Genomic DNA, 12,448 nt, shown 5'->3' with positions numbered 1-12,448 from the left:
ACAAAAACATACTGAATTAATTGACACAGTGGACCTAGAGGTTGAAACCTTACATAAATATGCCAGGAAGTACAGCAAGACAGGAAGATCGAGTAGGACACTTGCTGCACTATTGCGGCCTGGCAGACACATATAAACCATCAGGTGTTTGCAGAGAGAGAATATCACCAGGCTGTACTGCACCATTGACACAATGACAGAACCAGTCGATTTTTACTCCGGACAGCATACCTCAAGGGTCTCCCAACCGAGGGATGTCTTTACTGAGTATTTCGAATGCATAGCTCTGGCATGGATTGAGGGACCCCCAAAAAAGATTCTGGAGAAACCTCTTACTTTGGAGGAGATCAGGGCAGAAATAGCAGGGTTCCCACGTGCAAAGCACCCGAGGGAGATGGGTTCTATGCAGAGTTCTACCAGGCTTCACTGAGAAAATATCGAACCTCTAAATATCCCAACCAAACTATCGATTACAAAAATATAGCCATCATATCTTTATAAACAAAATATCAGGGGGAAGATATTGATGTAATTAATATTGATGTACTGAATATAGTTTATTAAAATATATATAAAGTAAATTAATAAATATTCAATAAAGTAAATAACATTAATTTAAAAAAATGTAATATAGTAATATATATTTTCACTAATTTAACAAATTAACTCAATTTAAAAAGTTAAACATTAAAAATGTATATTTATTTACATATATCAACTTTAAAAATGTATATTTATATTATAATTTTAAAATATTAAATAATGTAATATTATAAATATATATATATATATATACATCCTAATAAAATATTTTTTAAACATACCATACTAATTAAATTAAAAAACTAAACAACTTCAATTTCTTAAAATGTAGTAACAAAATGTTCAACTATAAAACATCAATAATTACTAATATTATAACGTTAAATAAACAAAAAGACAATAATATAAATTATAACAATATCAAATAAAAATAAAATGTAAAATGTAATACATATACACCACAATTTAATTAAAAGTACCTAAAGTATTATAAAAAATATATTACACAATGTACAATTCCCACTTCACCCAACACACACAAAATAAAACTCGGTAAAATGTACAAATCTCCCTCCCAAAAAATACAATAGTAGTAAAAATATTTAATTACAGATAGGTTTTATTTACTATAACCCTTTGAGCCTCTACAACAGAAGGGAAACTGTTGCAGTACAGAAGGGCAAAATTTACTATTACCACTCCAATCAAAACAACAGTAGGGAAATTGTTGGATTGCAGAACAGCAAAATTCACTATTCCCACTCCAGCCACTACAACAGTAGGGAAAGTGTTGTATAGTGGAGGGGTAAAATTTACTATTCCCACTCCAATTAGTACAACAGTAGGGAAAGAGTTCAATTGCGGAGGGGTAAAACTTACTATTCCCACTCCAGACGGTGCAACAGTAGGGAAAGTGGTGGATAGGGAGAGATAAAATTTACAATTCCCACTCCAGTCAATGCAGCAGTAGAGAAAGTGTTGGATTGCAGAGGAGTAAAATGTACTATTCCCACTCCAATTAGTACAACAACAAAAAGCAACAAAATATCTTAAACAAAAACTCTGTTTTGCTACAACGCAAGGCTTTCCCTAGCAGCACTTCCATCAGGATGGGATGTTTGATGTCCTGTTCAATTGCCAGATGCACCATGTATAGGGGCGGTGCCATAAGTGTGCAATGTGCCTGCGCACAATAGTAGCAGAGCTCAAGTTCATGGACAGGAAAGCCGCCCAGCCCATATGACAATGCCAAAGTTTCCCACTACGCCTAGCTGCTTGCCTCTCTTCACAAACCGATGGATTAGCTTCCTTTACTTCCAGGGCGGGTATAGGAAGTAGGGCTTTTCCTTCGTCCTGTGCTTGAAGGAGAAGACAAACACTTAAGAGTACTGTTCCAAGCAAAGAATCCCTTTGTGTTGGTGCAGCACAACTCTTTAATCAGTTTCAAATAAAGTGCAATGTATTGTCTAGAGGAGGCAGCATTTAGCCAGCAGCATGGAATTCCATGGTTTCTGTAGAACAGGGACCAAGTGTTCAGTTTGTAGGTTCAAGGGAGAAGCTGGACAGAGAGAAAATGCCAGGCCACAACACAGAGAGGGAGGCGAGCTTGGGTGCTGTTGCCTGGCCGATGTTGGCCTGAGAAAGAAACCTGAAGAAAAAAACACCATTTTGTGTAGCACTCTGTGCCTTTCATGGGGTACATTCACATAAAAATGTGGTGTTTCTGCTGCAGAACCCACAGGATGCATGCCATCACACGCACACACGCGAAAGAAGACCGGTCTGGAGTACTGAGTGGAATCCACCAAGGAAGATGACGCCTCACCACAGAAACCGGTAAAAGGCCTTTGTTTCAGAACCTAGAATCAGTTGCCTCCAACTACCAGTCTTCACTGGCCTAGCTTGAGGGGGCACCAGTCACACTTGACTTTGAGCATACTATGGGCAGATAATCCCTGGCCAGAAGAACCTGGCACTCTACACGAAAGTGTCAGCAAATACTGGAGCAGCCCCAAACTGATTCACAGGGGCGTAGCTTGGTCAGTAAAAATGCGGGTAAGGGGGGTGAGCATCAGATTTCCTGACGATCACTCTAGCATATAATGTTAAAATATATTATATGACAAGCAGGGCGCATAAGAGGGGCTTAAGAGGTAGTGTAAAGGGAGATGAATACGGATTAATAGAAGTAGTAAATGAGAGAAGCACAATATTTTGTAAAATATTTTTTTTTTTAGGACTCTCAAAACAGAGATGTGAGTGCGTGTGTGTTTTTGTCAGTGTATGTATGCAAAAATCCCAGGTGAAATCCGACAGACACCTCACCCTACCCGACTGAAAGCACCTGTACCCAACCCTTCATCTGAAAATATATTTATGAGTGGGGTGTAACTCCCCAAACACCGCCCCTGGAGCTACACCCCTGCTGACTCACTGATTGCCGAGTCCAGTCTGAGAAAGGGAAGGGCAGGCCAGATCAACGAGGCCAGGCGGCACACTCATATCCCTTGCAAAGACATTACATCAGCCCCTTTAGCCAGGGCGGACTGAACATGCTAAGCAATCAAGAAAATGCCAGAGAGGCAGCTATCTAAAAATAGCGGAAGGGCCACTTCAAAACCACATGGCTGGTTTCATCAACATGTGCTTGAAGTCTCCGAGACTAGGGTTGGGCTGCCACATACTTTCTTGTGGCTTTCACTGGCCCTGACACGCCAGACGAGGCAATGAGGTAAAGGGCTCACCCTTCGGGCTGCCTCCCCCTGCCTCCTTTGTGAAAGTGTGCGTTTTCAGCACAGTCAGCACCACATCAGACCTTAGAGCAGCATTTGGGACTTGAGTGAGGACGCCTTGTTTTTTGTTCGATAAGAGCAGTGCTTAAGCTTAATTTGAGCCTGTGGTTTCCGGTGCTCGGCACCAGCACTTAATTCTCAACACTTGCGCTTGTGACAGCTGCCACAAGTTGGCGCTGTCTGGCTAATTTGAAGATGACCACAACAACAGGTAATCATTCATTCAATATGGATTAAAAATAGCTATCACCTGCTGCTCAAGCCATTCTTATAGGTTTGGGGGCCTGAAATAGAGTTGGCGGCATTGCAGGGGCAATGTGTGGTGCAAGCTGCAGTGGCCTTACTGACGAGCGCACTGGTACTTATATATTTTTTTTACAAATTAAGCACTGGTTAAGGGTTGTTTGCTTCTTCACATTAAGGGGTCCTGTTTGTTGCCTTTCCTTGCCTGCTTTGTAGGGCACGAGCAAGATGAGCAGATGGTGATCTGTGGGGGTTCTGTCTCTTATAGAGATATACCAGTCCTCATTCCCATCCTTTGTGAGGGATAAAACAAAGGGGTACAGAATGCTTTATTCCAGACCTCATGGTGCTCCCTTTTGCCCTGTTGTTGCACTCCTGTGTGTAATGTTCTGAGGTTTCTTCATGTAAAACGGAATGACATTCTGGTTTGCTGCTTCAAAGTTCACCTCCCTTTGGGAGATTACTTGCGGCTGGCAGGGCTGCTAGTTCAAGGATGTGGCTGGTCTTTGAAGAGGTTTTCTCAAGATATGCGGGCAGTACTGGTGCAAACTTCCACAAGACAAACACACTTCCCCCTCTTTACTTTCTCCCCTTTCTTTCCAGTTCCCTCCCCTCTTTCTCTTCTCTAGGTGCACATCCACAGCTCCTCAACTGTTTCAGTTTCAGTTTTCCTGACAGTTTATAAAGGTAATACAAACAATTCATGCACACACTTAATTCAGAAAGGCACAAATCGTAATTAAAAACATATACTTTTGATATAAAATGTTTTTGTTACTAATATACTTTACCCACCCACATACTAGCATTTAAAATCAACAAACATAGTTCCTCTTCTGCACCTTCCTTAGTCTGAGCCGGGCGTCCATGGAGGGCACTGGCAGAGCAGTGGGAAGGGTTCATGGTTTGCAACAGCCCAGGGCGCTGTATTGCACGATTCAAGGCGCACTGACAGAGAAAGCATTGGTTCATATTATCCTGCTCTGTTGCAGTCCTCCCCCTGGCCCCTCATCACCACATAGCGGGCAGGTGTGAGGCAAAGGGTGGGCCAGTGAAACATGTGACGTCACTGGGGTCAAAAAGTGTTAAGATGTCCCTGTCGCAGCTCTAGCATTTCAGTGAATTGACATCTACGGGCCTGGACCGGAACTGACATGCCACCCACATCTCTGGTCACAGCAGTTGAGAAAAAGAATGAGTACACAATATAAACCTCATACCCACAGCTGCTTCAGCGCACGTCAGTTTTCCCTCCAGCACAAGAGGGTCCACAAATCCCAAACCTCGCATCAGTACACCTTCATCCCAGCCTGCAAACCACAGGGCTGCTTTGAACATTAACCAAATACATGTCAAGACTGCTAGTTCACGTGGACTTCAATCAGGAGTAGCAGTTACTACCCTTTGCTCGCCATTTCATGTCACTGACACTACCTGGCTGTCCCAGATACCAGGTCTAATGAAAGCAGCAGCACCAGGGCCAAGTAAAAAGGCATCCGTGTACCCTAATTTCGTTCTCTAGTTTCCACTGTTCGCCATCCCAGCAGTGTCAGCACTGAATAGAGCTTAACAAAGGGTTTATGTCAGGACAAAGGGCTGACCACATTATGAATTCATTAGAACATTGACTTGTGGCACTGTGAATTCCAAGTGAGTGTCTAACAAAGGTATTGTGTTGCTGAAACAATACCCTGAATTCGTGGATGATACAAACCGAGGACTAGGATTCATTCTAAACATGAATCTGCTTTAATATACAGAAGAAACAATATGGGGTGGGTGAGACGCGTGCTGCTATTTCAGGATTGGGACTCACACAGACTCGTCAAGGCAGCTCAACAATTACCTACACCACCCCTGCTACTGCGCACCCTGAGGTCCCATACACGTTATTGAGAAACCTGATGCGTGGGGCGTCCCCTCAAAACTACTAGGGGCAATAATCTCCCTGTACAGAGGCACGTGGGTGCAAGTGAAAACAGGACCCTACACTGTTACCACTAAAATCGACACCCACCGTGGCCTAAAGCAGGGCTGTGTTCTTACCCATCTCCTTTTTAATGGACTTAGGCAAAGCCATGGAACGTGGCTGTCTAGCTCCCCCACAATTGGGCCAATCCAATCTACATATCCTTCAAAACACATACGATATAGGGGTAATGGACCACTCTAAAGCTGGTATACAACGGCCCTGAGTAGTCTATACATCTACACTGGGGAAAATACCTCAGGTCAAATCAGAATAAGACCATGGTCCAGATGTTTGTGAGCTACAGAAATAAGAAACGCCTCAGACAGTGGCGGCTCCTCCGCTAAGGCGGCGGAGCGTCGCCCCACTACTTTTAAGCAGTAAGAAACATAAAATGATAATACCTCCGTTATTATCATTTTATGCTGCTTAGTGGGCGGACGGGCTGCTCTGCTCTCGCAGCAGGGCAGGGGAGGAGTGGTCTGCCCACTCCTAAGTTTGCAATGACTGTTTGGTCGGCCCTCTCGGGCCGCCCAAAACAGTCATGCGTGCTTTCCCTGTTCTCCATGCAGGGTAGATTACAGCCTGCATGGAGAACAAGCCCAGTCCCCCATTCCCTGGTAGATTGTTGAACCAGGATGCTCTAAACCAATCGCGACGCTGCACTGCAGTTTGTGATTGGTCAGGGGAGCCTGGATGCTTAACAATCACAACGCTGCGTTGCAGTGTTGTGATTGGTCAGTTGAGCCTGCTTCCTGTTCCTCTAGTTCCACGAGGAGAGCAGGAGCAAAGACACGTGACCCGGCACAAAGGTCAGTTTATTATTTTTTTAATGTTTTTTTTTTTTAATATGCACGACCCGCCCGCCCTGCCACCCACGAGCCATGCCAGCCGCCACTGGCCTCAGATGGCACATAGGCAGCAAGGTCATTAATACTGCCAGTAATTACAACTACCTGGGTGTCTGTTCCCAGAGACTTCTAAACCTACTGCTCATTTAAACTCCCTGGAAAAGAAAGGTGCAACAACCTTTCACAGTATCAACCAACTGAATACAATATGAAAAAGCACCTATGCAGCCCCCATGCTTAGGGTCATGAAGCCGCCCCTCCTTAATGCTCTTCAATAAGGAAATCAGGCCTACCATGGGGCCTGCTCCTCCAGCCTAGATCAGATCCAGTGCACGGGTCACAAGAAAACACTAACAGCCCCACCATATCCACAGGACAAGACTTCGACTGGAACTTGGATTTTGTGAAACAAACTTTAGCCTGCAAGTCAGATATATTGAAATACTACATACTACGCTAAAAGCCCATCTGAAGGCATCTTCGAGACCCCGGGCATTGCTTGGCACCAGCAATTGTAAGAAGCTATTAAGTCCATCCAAACCAAAGAGACAGCGTTAAAGATAGGCGACACTTTCTACACGGCCTGGGAAAAGGTAATCAACAGGTAACTGAAGTCAATTTACAGTTCCCAGGACTTATACTCCCTAAAGAACTCTTTCACCTTACTCCCCCTGACCAAGTCTTTTTTTTTTTTATTTTATTTTTAGTTCAGCAACATTGTGTGAAACACTTTAAGAAGCCAAAATATTATTGGATTTGTTTTCTATAAAAACAGATAAAACTGAGATTTGCTTTAGAAGTAAAGTAACCTGAGAAAACCATGTATGTCACATAAAACTGGGTATTGCAACAAAATCTAGACTTCCATAAGCAATAGCTCTATGCGAATGTTCTGGCGAGGATGTCATCTTCTTGCTGGCGGTGTATGGTTATAATACCCACTGCTGGTACTGGGAGCGGCGGTCTGCTCACTAAACGAAGCTGACGTGCCAACTGCTTTTCGAACCTTGGTGCTACAAAAGTCCAGGGGCCCATGTTTTGCGGTTCTTCTTGACTCCAGACCCAATCTTTGGCATGATCATATTTGTTTAACTCCAGTTGCAGAGCTTCAAGTGGAAAAGGACAAAGCTCCTCTATCCTGACAACAGCAGTGTTACAGATCTTGTCACCCATTGACTCTCTTTGTTTAAGTATAGCATAGTAATGTTTGCCAGAACACAAAACCACTCTGGTGACCTTTTTGGGATCCACAGATGAATCGCCTATCACAGGTTTGAAAGATGTTCCTGGTGCCATTTCCTGAAAACTTGACACTGCAGCCGGGTATCTAAGCAGCATTTTGGGAGAAGCCACGATGAGAGGTTTCCTGAAGTTTCGTACCATCTGCCGGCGTAGTAAGTGAAAATACTGTGCAGGAGTGGTTGGGTGTACAATAAACATATTGACATTATCACCATCTACGCCTTCCTCTGCACTGTCACATAACTGAAGGAAGCGTTCAATTCTGCAAGAGGAGTGCTCTGGACCTGCACCATCATATCCGTGAGGGAGAAGAACTGTTATTCCACTTTGAAGCAACCATTTGGCCTCACCTCCAGAGATAAACGTGTCAAATATTATCTGTGCGCCATTGAAGAAATCTCCAAACTGAGCTTCCCAAACTGTCAGCAACTTTGGACTTTCAATGCTCATTCCATACTCAAAGCCCAGAACAGCTTCTTCTGACAAAGCACTATTGCTGACCTCTAAGAAGCCTTTCTGCTCAGGTGCTATATGATTCAAAGGAACATATGTGTCGTTGGTCTCTTGACAAACCACCATAGCATGCCTTTGACTGAAGGTCCCACGTCCAACATCCTGCCCACTTATTCGAACATTAAACCCTTGGCATAGCAATGAACCAAATGCTAAAGCCTCAGCTAAAGCCCAATCAAGTTTTGATCCCTCTTGCAGCTTTTGCATCCTCCCCTGTGAGTGCATCTTTAGAAGGTGGCTGTGCATATGAAATTCTTCAGGAACCTGCACAGACTTGGCTCCAATGAACTTTAAAAGGTCAACAGACACACCTGTATCCCAAGCAGTGATCCTAGACGTGGGCTCCACCATATCACTCCAGTGAGCTTGTAGGTTTGTAGCAGGTGGGCTGTACAAAGTCATATTGGCCAGGTGGTTGTTCATTTTAGAGAAATGGTTAGTCTTCATTTCTGAAACTTCAAGTTCTGTCATAAGTCCTTCTCCTATTAAACTCTCTGCATATGCATCTGGAATGCTTTTACGAGACCGTATCATTTTGTACATAGCAGGGTTTGTGAAGAAAGGCTCAGCGAGTTCATTGTGACCCCACTGTCGATAGCACAATAAATCAACAATAACATCTTTACGGAAACGGCGCTGGTACTCAACAGCCAATCTTGTGGCACGCAGCACTTCTTCAGGGTCATCTCCATTGACATGAATTATAGCACATCCAACTACTTTGCCAACATCACTGCAGTACAGGGAAGATCTCCCCCTCTCAGCTGGAGTGGTAAAACCAAGCTGGTTATTAACAATCAGATGGATACTTCCACCAACGCGATAATGTGGTAAGTTTGAAAGTGTGAACGTCTCAGGAACAATGCCTTGACCAGAAAAGGAAGCATCTCCATGAACCTGAAGACAGATGACTTTATCCCCTGGTTGTGCAGAGCTGTCTTGTGAGTAGTCACCATCCATTCGAGACTGCTGTCTCGCTCGTGTTTTGCCCACAACAACAGGGTTGATCGCTTCCAAATGTGAAGGATTCGGAAGCATGGTAACATGCAGGGGACGATGAGAACCAAAGTCCAAATCTACAGATGAAGTTAGGTGAGATAAGACATCACTCACTGCAGGGCAATTCTCTGGGAACTCACTCAAGCCACGCATCTTACGAAACATTAGCTCAGGTGGGAACTGAAGGAGGCCTGTCAGCAGGTTTAGTCGTCCTCTATGAGGCATTCCAAGGATCACGTCAGTAACACCACTGAGAGCACACATTCGTAAGAGTTCATGGAAGAAACCCATCATGCTTTCTGCCCCTTCACCACCATACCGCTTTACTGTCGCAAATTTCTTGGCCAGGAAATAGTCAAACTCCTGACATTCCAACATAAGTTTAGCAAGACAGATTCTCTCTTCTGTGGTAAATGTTTCCTGTTTTAATTCCTCAAATCTTTCAGCAAACCAGTGCTTTTCCTCAGCATTCTGTAACTGGCTAGTTTCTATAGAGGCATGTCCACAATATGTGCGATCCAAGTATGCCAAGATGTCCTCCAAGGAGGCTTCCTCTTTGACCATCTTCAGTAAGCCTGTGGTCCTGAAAGGTCCCTGTAGAATTTCAGTTAGAACTTGAACTTCAGAAACCATATTGATCACAGCCTGACCAGCAAACAGTGGGTTGATTTTTGCAGCCTTATGCCCATGTTCACGGTATGCGGTTACTAGCCGAGCAAGGCCATGATCAACTTGCCTGCTGTGGTAAGAGATGTTGGGAATGGCTCCTTGTACGTCACTTTCCGCCTTGCGGGACTTGTAGCCATACACTCCGCGGTCCGTATGATAGATTCGCAGCCCGGGATGTGTACGCCTCGAGGCCCTGCAAAGCAGCAACCAAAGCCCCGACATGTTTACAGTAGAGATCAGGATTAGACTACAGCAGACATGTGCGACTCTCAGCCCCCTGACCAAGTCTTACCTGGTTGGGCAGTGACGACCAGTAAGGTGTGGGGGGTGGATGGGACACACTCTCTCGCACACATACACAACACTCTACGCAATGTATTCACACACATGCAAGCACACAAACACATCCATTCACAACACTCTTCACCAAACATTCATACATACACTCAACCACCAAACAGTTTAAAAGAAAAACAAAAACGTACCTGCAGTCAGCTCTGCCTCGAAGGTTCCAGGAGGCTTGGGACTGCTGCCTTCCCTCATTGGCTGACCTAAGGTCAGCCAATGAGGGAAGGCAGCAGTCCCAACGTCATCACAGAGTGGGATGGGGTCAGTGAGACTGCTGACCCCACCCCACTCTGTGATAAAGTGTCACTGATTGACACTCGACCCTGGGCGCTTCAGGGTTTAAAAATGAAGCGCCCAGGTGCGAGGCAATCAGTGATGCTACCCCTCGTCACTGAGGGGAGGGACTCAGGGACCTTTGCTAAGCTGAGAATGTCACGCCCACAGGACCTGTGACTTCCTCAGCCCAGCAAAGTTCATCTCAAGCAGCTAGGAGCCTGTGCTAAATGTGCATGTCTGGCTCCTGGCTGCTTTAACTGAAAGTGAACAGTGTCTGTCAGGCTGACCTTTGTGCAGCCTGACAGACACTGTTCATGAGGGACAAATGGTGGAGGGGCGTGGCCCCTGAGCCCCAATGGACCGGCCGCTCTTGTTGGGAACCCACAGCCATATCTATGAAAAGCCATAAAAAGACAGACTCATAAAGAGAATTTGTACATGTGTTTATTAGGCTTACCACAACTTTAATCCCTCATGGGCACACCAGGGTGGGGTCGGGGCGTGCTGGTTATGCAGTTAAAGAAACGAATCATGGCTGCACATTCTGTGTTGTTGTCCCAAGCCGTTCTTACTTGCATGGAGGCATCATCGCTATGTTTCACTCATTCGGGTTCAAGTGCCTTATCGAGGTCGGGATAATTTGTTAAAGATCTCAGGGCTAAACTTGCACCGCAAAACACTGACCATCAATCCCAAAATAATCCAAAAACTGATAATGGATTATTGTACAGAGAAGGCATGAATCGTGTCATCAAATGCGGCTAAGGTGCATTTAGAATAACAGGGTAATTGAAGTCGAGTCAGAGGCAATAATCATCACTATGACCACTTCAGGAGTTAGACCTGTAAGGTAGCATTTTAGTTATTTTAATCACATCAACCATCCCAATCATGCCTTTTTGTACATTTTAACGCACTTCGATTTTGACCTGCATGCCTACTTTCGTTTTACGAGCCAAATACCCTTGTTGCATTTCACCTGCATGCCAACTGCCTTTTAACAACAGTTCGTATTTTACAAAGCACTTTTCACTTTGCTTTCACGAAATAATCTTCGTGCTCTCCAGTGTGTCAGCTCTCTCATATAACATCTTCCTGCACTACATGAGGCACTTTGACTTTGTATTCCTGGCCGTTCACACCTTTCAGCCTAAGAGGTCTCCTTTGCACACGGGGTGCAGTGGACAGAAGGCACGTTACTAAGATGCCCAAGTTTGTATAAAATGAATATTTTCTTTTTTAGCAAATGAACTAGCTCTCTTGCCAATCATTTTAACACCATTTTTAATACAATTGCTCATTTTATTGTATGGATGTACTTTTTTAGGTCTCGCCTGAGCCAGCGCATGCGCTGCTCTGGTGAGACTTTTAGTTAGTGGGCTTCAAAAATTCCGACCACAGCTTTTAGTGAGGCATAGAGCGTGCAGTTTCGCGCACAACCGCGCGCCCCTCGCTCTGCCTCCGCCTCTCCGTCTTCCTCGCCTTCAACGTTCCTCCTCCTCCCCACGACAGAGCGCGTCTGGCGGCCGCGCGTCTTGTTTTTTTGCTTATGCATTTCATGAGAGTGCATGTGTTTTCAAGTCATCTCCTTGGTGTGCCTCTTATCCGCATTATCTCTCATTTGGGATTCCTCTCCCCCTGCCTTGTGTTCTGTTATGCTCTTTCTCCTGTGTGCTTCTCTCCCTCGCCAGTGTGCTTCTCCTCTGTGATGTCCTCCGTTGAGTGCTCCCCTCCTCCGGCCTCTCCCCATTGGTTCTCCGCCCAAATTCTCCTCCGCTGCTGGTAGTAGCTTGAAAGCACTTATTTAAAATTTACCAATCTGTTTCAGTTCGGCAAATAAAAAAAATGAATAAAGACACTTGTATCATTTTGGAAGCACGCATGCATGGTCACACATACCCACATGCTTATACATACAAAATGATTGAACCTCTGAAATCACTTCCTACTTAATTGAAACTGTACCCTAACTTGCCTTCATCCACCTACAACAAACCCCTGCC

The 12,448-nt window shown here is 44.7% G+C and overlaps 1 pseudogene across 1 annotated transcript; it reads right to left on the bottom strand.

Moving 5' to 3' along the window:
* Positions 1–7,092: 7,092 nt before the first annotated feature.
* Positions 7,093–10,067, bottom strand: LOC146833250 (2-oxoadipate dehydrogenase complex component E1 pseudogene; annotated as a pseudogene). Its single transcript, XR_014960553.1, has one exon. The product of XR_014960553.1 is annotated as a 2-oxoadipate dehydrogenase complex component E1 pseudogene (transcript).
* Between the last annotated feature and the right edge of the window lie 2,381 nt (positions 10,068–12,448).

The sequence above is a fragment of the Triturus cristatus genome, chromosome 4_2, assembly GCF_964204655.1.
Source record: "Triturus cristatus chromosome 4_2, aTriCri1.1, whole genome shotgun sequence".
NCBI classification, from domain to species: Eukaryota; Metazoa; Chordata; class Amphibia; order Caudata; family Salamandridae; genus Triturus; species Triturus cristatus.
Note: the sequence above shows the minus strand (reverse complement) of the source record. Positions and strands in the feature narration are given on the sequence as shown.